The 8,821-nt window shown below is 39.2% G+C and overlaps 1 non-coding gene across 1 annotated transcript; it reads left to right on the top strand.

Moving 5' to 3' along the window:
* The first annotated feature begins 1,186 nt into the window (after window positions 1-1,186).
* Window positions 1,187-1,293, top strand: LOC136204290 (small nucleolar RNA R71). The gene has a single exon (XR_010675136.1). It is a non-coding gene; the product is annotated as a small nucleolar RNA R71 (small nucleolar RNA).
* Window positions 1,294-8,821: the final 7,528 nt, after the last annotated feature.

Below are 8,821 nucleotides of genomic sequence, written 5' to 3'. Positions count from 1 at the left end.
ACGGAATGGTAAAACATCTGGGATCTTTGAGTTTAGTGGGCAAATTACTTGATACAATTGAACTGCAATCTTCGGTTAGTGAAATGGATGAAATTCCTTCCAACTGATTTTTTTTTAAATTAAATCTTTTAGGAATTTACCATAATTGGGAATTTGCGTAATTGCATCCATAAACGTCAAATTAATATGCAAATTTTTAAGTTTGTCTAAAAATGTTAAAAGTTGTTTGTCATAGTCCTTATTTCGGACTTTGTGTGGAAAAGGTGGTTTGGGTACAAAAGTTTTTGTACTCTGGTCAATTGGTGTATCTTTTTGATTTAACATATCTTCTTTGGATTTTGGTAAATCAGTTCCTGGTAAAGTTGAATTTCCGGGCATTTCCGGACCTAAGTAATTTTTCCCTGAACGAAGAGTGATTGCCTTAACATGCTCTTTCGGATTTTCTTCCGTATGGCTGGGAAGACTTCCCTCTTTACGGGATGGAATTGATTTAGCGAGTTGTCCAATTTGAACCTCCAAATTATGGATGCTAGATGATTGGTTTTTAATAAGCTGATCGAATTTATTCTCGATCCGTTTAAAACCATCGTCGTGATTACTTATTTTTCCGCTCATAGCATCAATAAATTTGTCGATTTTAGAAGATAAAGTGCTAATCGTATCTCTTGATTGATTTTGATAATTGGTTGTACGATTTTGATTAGCATTAGTATTATTATTATTATCTCTCCAGTTAAAGTTAGGATGATTTCTCCATCCAGGATTATATGTATTGGAATAAGGGTTATTAGTTTGGTTTTGTCCTTGGACAAAATTTACCTGTTCAATTTTGCTCATCCCTTCATAATCTACATCTGTTTGGATTGGCTGACCATTAGGATCACACGGTGCCATAAACCTATCAATTTTGTGCGATAAGGCAGAAAATTGGGCTTGCAACATCGCAACTGGATCAAGATTCACTATACCTTTAACCGACGACGTAGTTGAGGATGATGGTTTCGCCATTGGTACGTGTCCATGCTCCGCGGGCCACATACTACTGTTGATTGCCATTTCCTCCAAAAGTTCTCTGGCTTGGGTTGACGTTTTCTTCATGAATAACCCTCCGGACATAGCATCTAATGAACCTCTTGTTGTAGGATTTAATCCATTATAAAATGTTTGCATTAAAAGTTCAGCGGGCAATTGGTGGTGTGGGCATAAACGTTGAAGTTCTTTAAAACGTTCTCAAGCCTCATAAAGAGTTTCATTATCATTTTGAGAAAAAGATGTTAACTCTTTTATGACTCTTGCGGTTTTTGCTAAAGGAAAATTTTTTGATAAAAATGCTTGGGCTAATTGCTCCCAAGTTTCAAATGTTGCGGCTGGCATAGAAGTTAACCACTCTTTGGCTTGATCCTTCAAAGTAAAAGGAAAAAGGTGAAGTTTGATTGCTTCCGCAGTCACATCTGTTATTTTAAAAGTGTCACAAATTTCTAAAAATTTGTCAAATGGGTGTTAGGATTTTCGTTAGGTAACCCGTAAAATGTTACGTTATTTTGTAACATATTAAGCAATGCTGGCTTAATCTCAAATTGATTTGCATTTATTTGGGGTCTAACTATGCTGTTTGTTACACCAGCCACTCCTGGCCTAGCGTAATCCATAAGCGTAGCCATAATTTCTGGCTTAGTAATTCTAGTTTTTATTGGAGTCTTGTTTTTGTTTTTGTTTTTGTTTTTCTTGTTCTTTTTAACCGTTCTTTCAATTTCTGGGTCTAGCGGTTTTGGTGGAATGCCTGAACTTCGAGAACTGCGCATGAACTTGAAATTTCGCATGAACCGAAACTACCTTCAAAACAGAATTTGAAAAATAAATATGTTACTAATTTGAAATAAGTAAAATATAAAATTTTGAATAAGTATAAATAAACCTAGATTCGAAATAAAACATGAGAAATCTAAATTTTTGTCAAAATTTTTGGCGTTCACCGGCAATGGCGCCAAAAACTTGTTGAGCGATTTCCGCAAGTGCACGGTATACGCTTGTAGTAATAAAAGATATCGATCCCATAGGGAACTTTTTTTTAACAAAAACTTATTTTGAATTGGTTAAATTTGCTTTTAAGGTTTATAATAATAAAATCGTTTAATCGGATTTGGTTTTGAAATTGCTAGAATAAGAAATAGAATAGAGTATAACAAATGTTAGAAAATACTTCTGACTTAGGGATAAATTTACAAAACAGGATTGTTTAGTTCTTAGAAAAGTAAACAAATGTATTCGTTTGCATTAAGCAAAGAAAACAACTTTAAACTTTGTATAAATTATAACGATGAAATAAATGACGGAACCTCTAATTTTTAGGCTTTGAACTGTAGTCAATCCTCCTACGGTCGGGTTAGATCGCTACCTTAACCAAATTAAAACTCTACCGAGATATCAATTTGTCTAAGTGTTCAACAAAGTTTCCTTGTAAAGATTTTGAATTAAACTACGTTTTAATGAAAACACCGGCAATCCACTTCGGATCCTTTACCAAAGTGCTGCATGAAAATCTATCGAATAGAACAGACTTTATTAGATGAAATATAAATTTGATACAAGTTTACAGAGAACAAGAAGCATGAAAACATTTGACGACTTGCAAGTGAATGGGTTGTCAATCCTTTCCTTGGGTTTCGTTAGAGTTTGTCAGACTCAGGGCGGATTCTCTACTCAATCTTCTCGTTGTAACTTCGTAATAGGGATGCGGTCGGCCTCTACCAAAATGTAAACTAATATGAACAAATCTAAACGCTACTGTGTTTATAATTATTGAATAAACAATGTGTGTACATCATATTGCTTTTTATAGAAATGAAATCTAAATTCTGAATCACTTGACTCGGAATTTCTGCATAAATTCTATACTAATCTATTTCTTCTATATCTTTCCAACTCTCCATCAACTCTTTATTTATAGATGTTGAAGAGTCGTGATTGAAGTGTCGTGTCCGTTGTGAAGGATCGTATCCTCTGTGAAGGGACGTTTCTATCCATCCGAACGAACATGTTTCTTTGAATTAAACATGTGTTCATTGTACTTGGAGGAATTTCTGCACTTACCAAGAATGGCAATTCTCGGCCGAGAATGGGGAGTAAATACTTTGTCTTCGAATGAAAGAGAGGGGAGCTGAAAAACGCGTGTCGCGACCGAGAATTTGAGATTCTCGGTCGCGGCTTCCACAAATTCTCTACTGAGAATTTGGTTTCCTCAACCGAGAATTGGGCATTTTCTTCTGTTGCTGACTTCGTCTTTGTTCTCGTTTAGGTGTAATCGATCTTTGTCGTTTTTGACTCCTTTTATAAGGTTTTTCTTCTGTTTTTAAGCTCTTTTCGTTCCTATTTGGATTTTACCAAATATTTACATACCTTATAAGAAAGAAACATATTCGAGAGTAAAAGCATTCTAAATAGTTATAAATAGCACAAATTCGTAGCAGAACTGATGTAAATACTAATGATATTTTAGGTATATTTTGGACTTAACAGATACTTACCACAGAGAAGACAACCCCAAAGAGAGGAGGGGTGATGCGTGCCGTCTAGTGTGGTGTTTTCTACGACAAAATATATATGGTAAGTGCGTTGTGACTATGGATGTGATCTTTCTAAGTGCTCTATCTTTACTAGACGTCACTACTTAGGGGCAAGTGTACCCCGTCGTATCAAGTAATAATCCGATTAAGACCGGGTATCGAATCCACGGGATTTATAATTGCAAGTATTAAACGACTCGATTTTATACGTTATTTAAGCGGTGAATACTTTGGGGTTGGTGTGAGACACAACTACAAACTACTCCTAACTATAGGTGAAACAGATTTATGTAGCGGAAAACTCCACGGGATGATATGGGTGACGATAAGTTATAAATATAATAGGCAATAACTCTGAATATATTCGATTGATGATTTACTCTTGCAAAGACGACTACGTGTAGTTCGACCGACCCGTGAAGTACTTAGACTACGTGGTTCCTAGTCAAGGCGTGTCTAATGTTGGAGACCAGAAACTAGGGCCCGTAAGTTCCGTGGCTTGTCAATTCCTACGGTTTCCAGTTTGTCACTTCCGGTAAGGCAACACCTATATGAATCCCTAAAGATAACCCAAATGGTGTCGGAAATCGCGTTCCCCTACACGATAATCAATTATAAGTATCAAAACAAGCAATAAACATCAACACGTATATACAAACGGAAATTGCAAATCATAAATTATAAATATAGAGAATAAAAATATAGAATACAACCAAGCCTAGTACATAGGAAGAGTACAAGCTAATTAGCAAGTGATAAGGGAAGAATTCACCCTCGGAACTAGCTAACCGGACTCAAGGTCGTCTCTTAGGACTTGGAGGTGGAACTCTCGAGCTTGGTGGATGGAGGTGGAACGAAACTTTGATGGAATGCCGGAATAAACGAACAAGCTCTCAAGGTGGGAGAGTTTTGCTAACTAAAATCTGAATCTAAAACTAAAATAACAAGAACTTAAATTATACAAAAGTTGTATATCAAAAAGGGTCTCTCAAATGAGTGCTAGTCACTCTTATTTATACACATCAAGCTAGGGGCAAAATCATAATTCCACAAGATATAAGCATGGAGCAAAGCATGGAGCAACATGATTTTGTGCATATTTCCCATTCCTACAAGCATGGAGCAAAGCATGGAGCAATCATGATCATAATGACCCATTCCTCCAATAATTTCCTACATGTGGAGTTAATCCGGGTCTTGTTGTCTCGACCACGCCCCGCGTATAGTGATATACGCCGCGCGTGTTTGAGCTCCTGGCATTTTATTGCTTGAAATACACCATTTACGCCTTACGTATCCTAAAACACGCCTCGCGTACCGATGGTTGACTTAGGAGACAATGCAGTCTGACGTTTATGATTGGGCTCATCATTGCATCTACGCCCCGCGTAGATTGGGGTACGCCCCGCGTATCAGTGGTTGGATCCCACGTGGAGTCTGCGGATAAGGCAATTATTTCTGACTAAGTGTTCCACGCCCCGCGTGAGGAGTGATACGCCCCGCATATTTTGGTAGATTTCCACTCCTTGCTTGTACCTGAAATACAATTCTCGAGAGTCGAGTTAGCTTGACGTTTTATTTTCTAATATTAATCAAACATAAGGAAAATTAACCGAAAGTACAGAATTTATTTTTATTTTGTTATTTTATTAAAACACTCTATTTTTGTAATTAAACTTATTTATTTCATCCAAAATTAACCCGTAAATCACGCTAAAAGATAGGGGTAAAATACCCCTATCAAGGGGCATTGCCACATTCTCCAGAGAAGCTTCATTAATAAGACTTTGTTATTGTCCTTAGCTTGTCTTATTCCAAGACCCCCCCTACTTTTCGGCTGGCATACCTCCTTCCAAGGGACAAGGTGGATCTTTTTCCCCTCTCCAGACTCTCCCCAAAGGAAACGTCGGTTAATTTTGTGAAGCTCATTGAGAACAGGCTCAGGCAGTCTGCAGGCTTGCATGATATGATTAGGAGCCGTGCAATTGACAGACTGAATTAATGTTAGACGGCCTGCCAGGGAAAGAGAACTAGCTTTCCAACTAGCACACAACCCATTGGTCTTATCTAGTGTCTATTTAAAAGAGGCTTTGGTAACTCTGTCGCTATGGAGGGGGACCCCAAGATACTTCCCCAAAGAGTGAGTAAGAGGAATACCAGATAAATCACTTAGCCTTTTACAAACTCCTTTATCCATGTTCTTAGAGCAAAGCATCCGAGATTTTTGGATATTGATCTTCTGGCCAGAAGCAGCGCAGAAACAATTAAGGATATCCATAACCACACCAACTTGCTCCTCATTCCCTTCCACAAAGATCATCACATCGTCAGCGAAGAACAAATGGGTAATAGGAGGGCAAAACTTGTTGATGGACACATGATGGAAAATCCCCTTGCTCACAGCCTCTTGGATCAAGTGAGACAACCTCTCCATAGCAATAACAAAAAGGAAGGGGCTCATAGGATCCCCTTGATGGATACCCCTGGAGGGAGAGAACTCATCAGACATATCTCCATTGATCAAAACCTGAAAAATAGGAGAAGAAATGCAATCCTCAATCAATCTCCTCCAGCTATCCGGGATACCAGCTCTCTTTAAACTATCCAGAAGGAAACTCCAGTTTAAACGGTCATAAGCTTTCTCCAGATCCAGCTTAAGCGCCACTATCCCTTTCTTACCCTTCTTCATCTTCATGGAGTGAACCATCTCCTGGGCAATAACCACATTATCCATCATTTGCCTGCCAGGAACAAAACTGCCTTGATTCTGGCTTATAATCTTAGGAAGAATACGCCGGAGTCTATTAGCCACAATTTTAGTGATAGCTTTATATAACACATTGCAAAGACTAATCGGCCTCATTTGTAAAAAGGAGGAAGGTTTTTCAACTTTTGGGATCAAAACCAGGAGGGTTTTATTCACTAGCCTAGTATCGTTGGAACCGTCGAAAACACCTTTAACAAAACTGTAAATGCCCTCCTTCACAGTTTCCCAGTGTTTATGGTAAAAACTAGCAGGAATACCATCGATCCCCGGAGCCTTAGTAGCTCCAATACTAGAGAAAGCCAGATCAATTTCTTTCTGGTCAATAGGATGGAAAGCTTCCTTAATAGCCTCCTCCTCCAACCTAGGAAAGGAAATCCCAGAGAGGGCTTTATCCAGATCCACCTCATCCTCTTTAAATAGGTCTTTATAGAAGTCAAGGGCCAGGCGATGAATATCTTCATCCTCATAGACCCAATCACCATTGGAGTCTTTAATAGCATCGATCTGATTCCTCTGCCTCCTAATAATAGTAGAAAGGTGGAAAAACCTGGTATTCCGGTCTCCATCCTTAATCCAAGCCTTTCTAGATTTCTGGAACCAAAGAAGCTCTTCCTATCTAAGCACAGCTTCCAACTCATTCTGGAGAGATCTAAGATGACAATTCAGACTGTGATCAAAACGGATCTCCAAACAGCGTTGAATGCCTTCAATTCTTCTTAAAAGTTTATTTTTCCTTCTGATGATGTGGCCAAAGATGTTTTTATTCCATCCCACCACATTCCTTCTAAATCCCTCAGCGGCAAGGAGAACATTAGAATGAAGTTGCCAATTGTCTTTAACAAAATTTTTAAACTCAGGATGGAATTCCCAGGCAACAAGGTACCTAAACGGTCTATTCCCTTTAAGCCGATGACATTTAACCAGCTTAACGAGGATAGGACAATGGTCAGAATGATGGAAAGGGAGATTCAGCACGTTCACTTCGGGAAATCTATAAATCGCAGCAACATTCACGTAAACTTTGTCCAACCGAACAAACACGCTATTCCTTTTCTAAGTAAACTTGTGACCAGCGGCTCCCAGGTCAGACAGCCCGCATAAATCCATATTCTGCTTATGGTTTAGGCACCGGTTCACATAATGATTTCCCCCCCCCCCCCCCCTTTCTGATCACTCATAAGGACAATATCATTAAAGTCCCCAGCCACCATCCAAGCATCCACCATGCTTATACTTATAGAATACAGGATCTCCCACAGCCTTTTACGGTTAGCCAAAACAGGATCGGCATAAACAAAGGTGACAAAGAAAGGTTTATTACCAGGGTAACAAACCTTACTATGAATGAACTGATTATCCATACTGATAATATCAATATTAACACGGCCTGGCTTCCAAAAAAGGCAAATCCCCCCTGCCCGACCAGTAGCCTCAGATCTGACACAACTCCAATTCTTAAACTTTCTAACCACCTCATCTGCTTTGGAACCACTAACTTTGGTTTCAAGAAGAGCAAAACAAGAAGGATTAAATTTCTTAATAAGATCTTTAACATGGATGTGGGTAGCCTTGCTAGCCGCACCTCTAACATTCCAAATAAAAAAGTCCATCAGAACGGAAGGCTACTGACCACAGGCCCACACCCTAGACCAGGTATTTATTCGGGGCTCCTGGGAGCCTTGAAGAGGTGCCAGCAGGCCCCCTTTTATCCCAAGAATCCAAAGAACTATGGTTCTTTTTAGGATTAGCCTTAGGTTTCTTCATATTCAACTTATTGACTCCTATAGACTTTCCAAATGGGACATCAACAAGAGTTTTCAAATTACTAACCTCATTAGTCATCACTTTTCCTGTTGATCCCATGATCTGGGAGCTCCCCTTGGCAACAGCTTTGGAGTCGAAAAGAGGATTAATAGAGTCACCAAGGATGGAAGTTGGCTCGGCAGATTCAAGGCCTGGCATGCTTAACTCCATATGCTCATTAGATAGATCTGAATCCTATCCATCCTCCATAGACAGGACTCCGAACCTTGACCTTAAACCGGATGATGACTCAACACCAGCACCAATCTTGATGTTAGGGGGCCTGACCTTGATCTCAGGAGCAATTTGGAGAGAATTCATCTCCTTGCTGATATCTGGAGATTGAATCCGAGCAGCATTTGCTTTGTGGCTTCCTTCTGACCGACCTTTTGGCCAGCATCCATGGGCCAAAATTCCTCCCTTCACCTTGAATCTCCTCAGCTCTACTTATGTTAGGCATCACCACCTCCTCAACCACCTTCCTTCTTTTCGGACAGCCATCATAAGTATGGCCAAACATGCCACACTCATAGCAGATATTGTGAATACCTTCGTATTCAATATGAAAGACCTTATTCTGAACGCAGAATTTTGACAGAAGAGGCTTGGCAAGATCAATGTCAATACAAACCCTGGCAATCTTGCCTCTCACTGCCCCAACGGTAGTTTTGTCAACATGGTGAACTTT

This window comes from Euphorbia lathyris, chromosome 8, assembly GCF_963576675.1.
Source record: "Euphorbia lathyris chromosome 8, ddEupLath1.1, whole genome shotgun sequence".
NCBI lineage: Eukaryota > Viridiplantae > Streptophyta > Magnoliopsida > Malpighiales > Euphorbiaceae > Euphorbia > Euphorbia lathyris.
The sequence above is the reverse complement of the archived record's forward strand: the minus strand, read 5'-3'. Positions and strand labels throughout refer to the sequence as shown.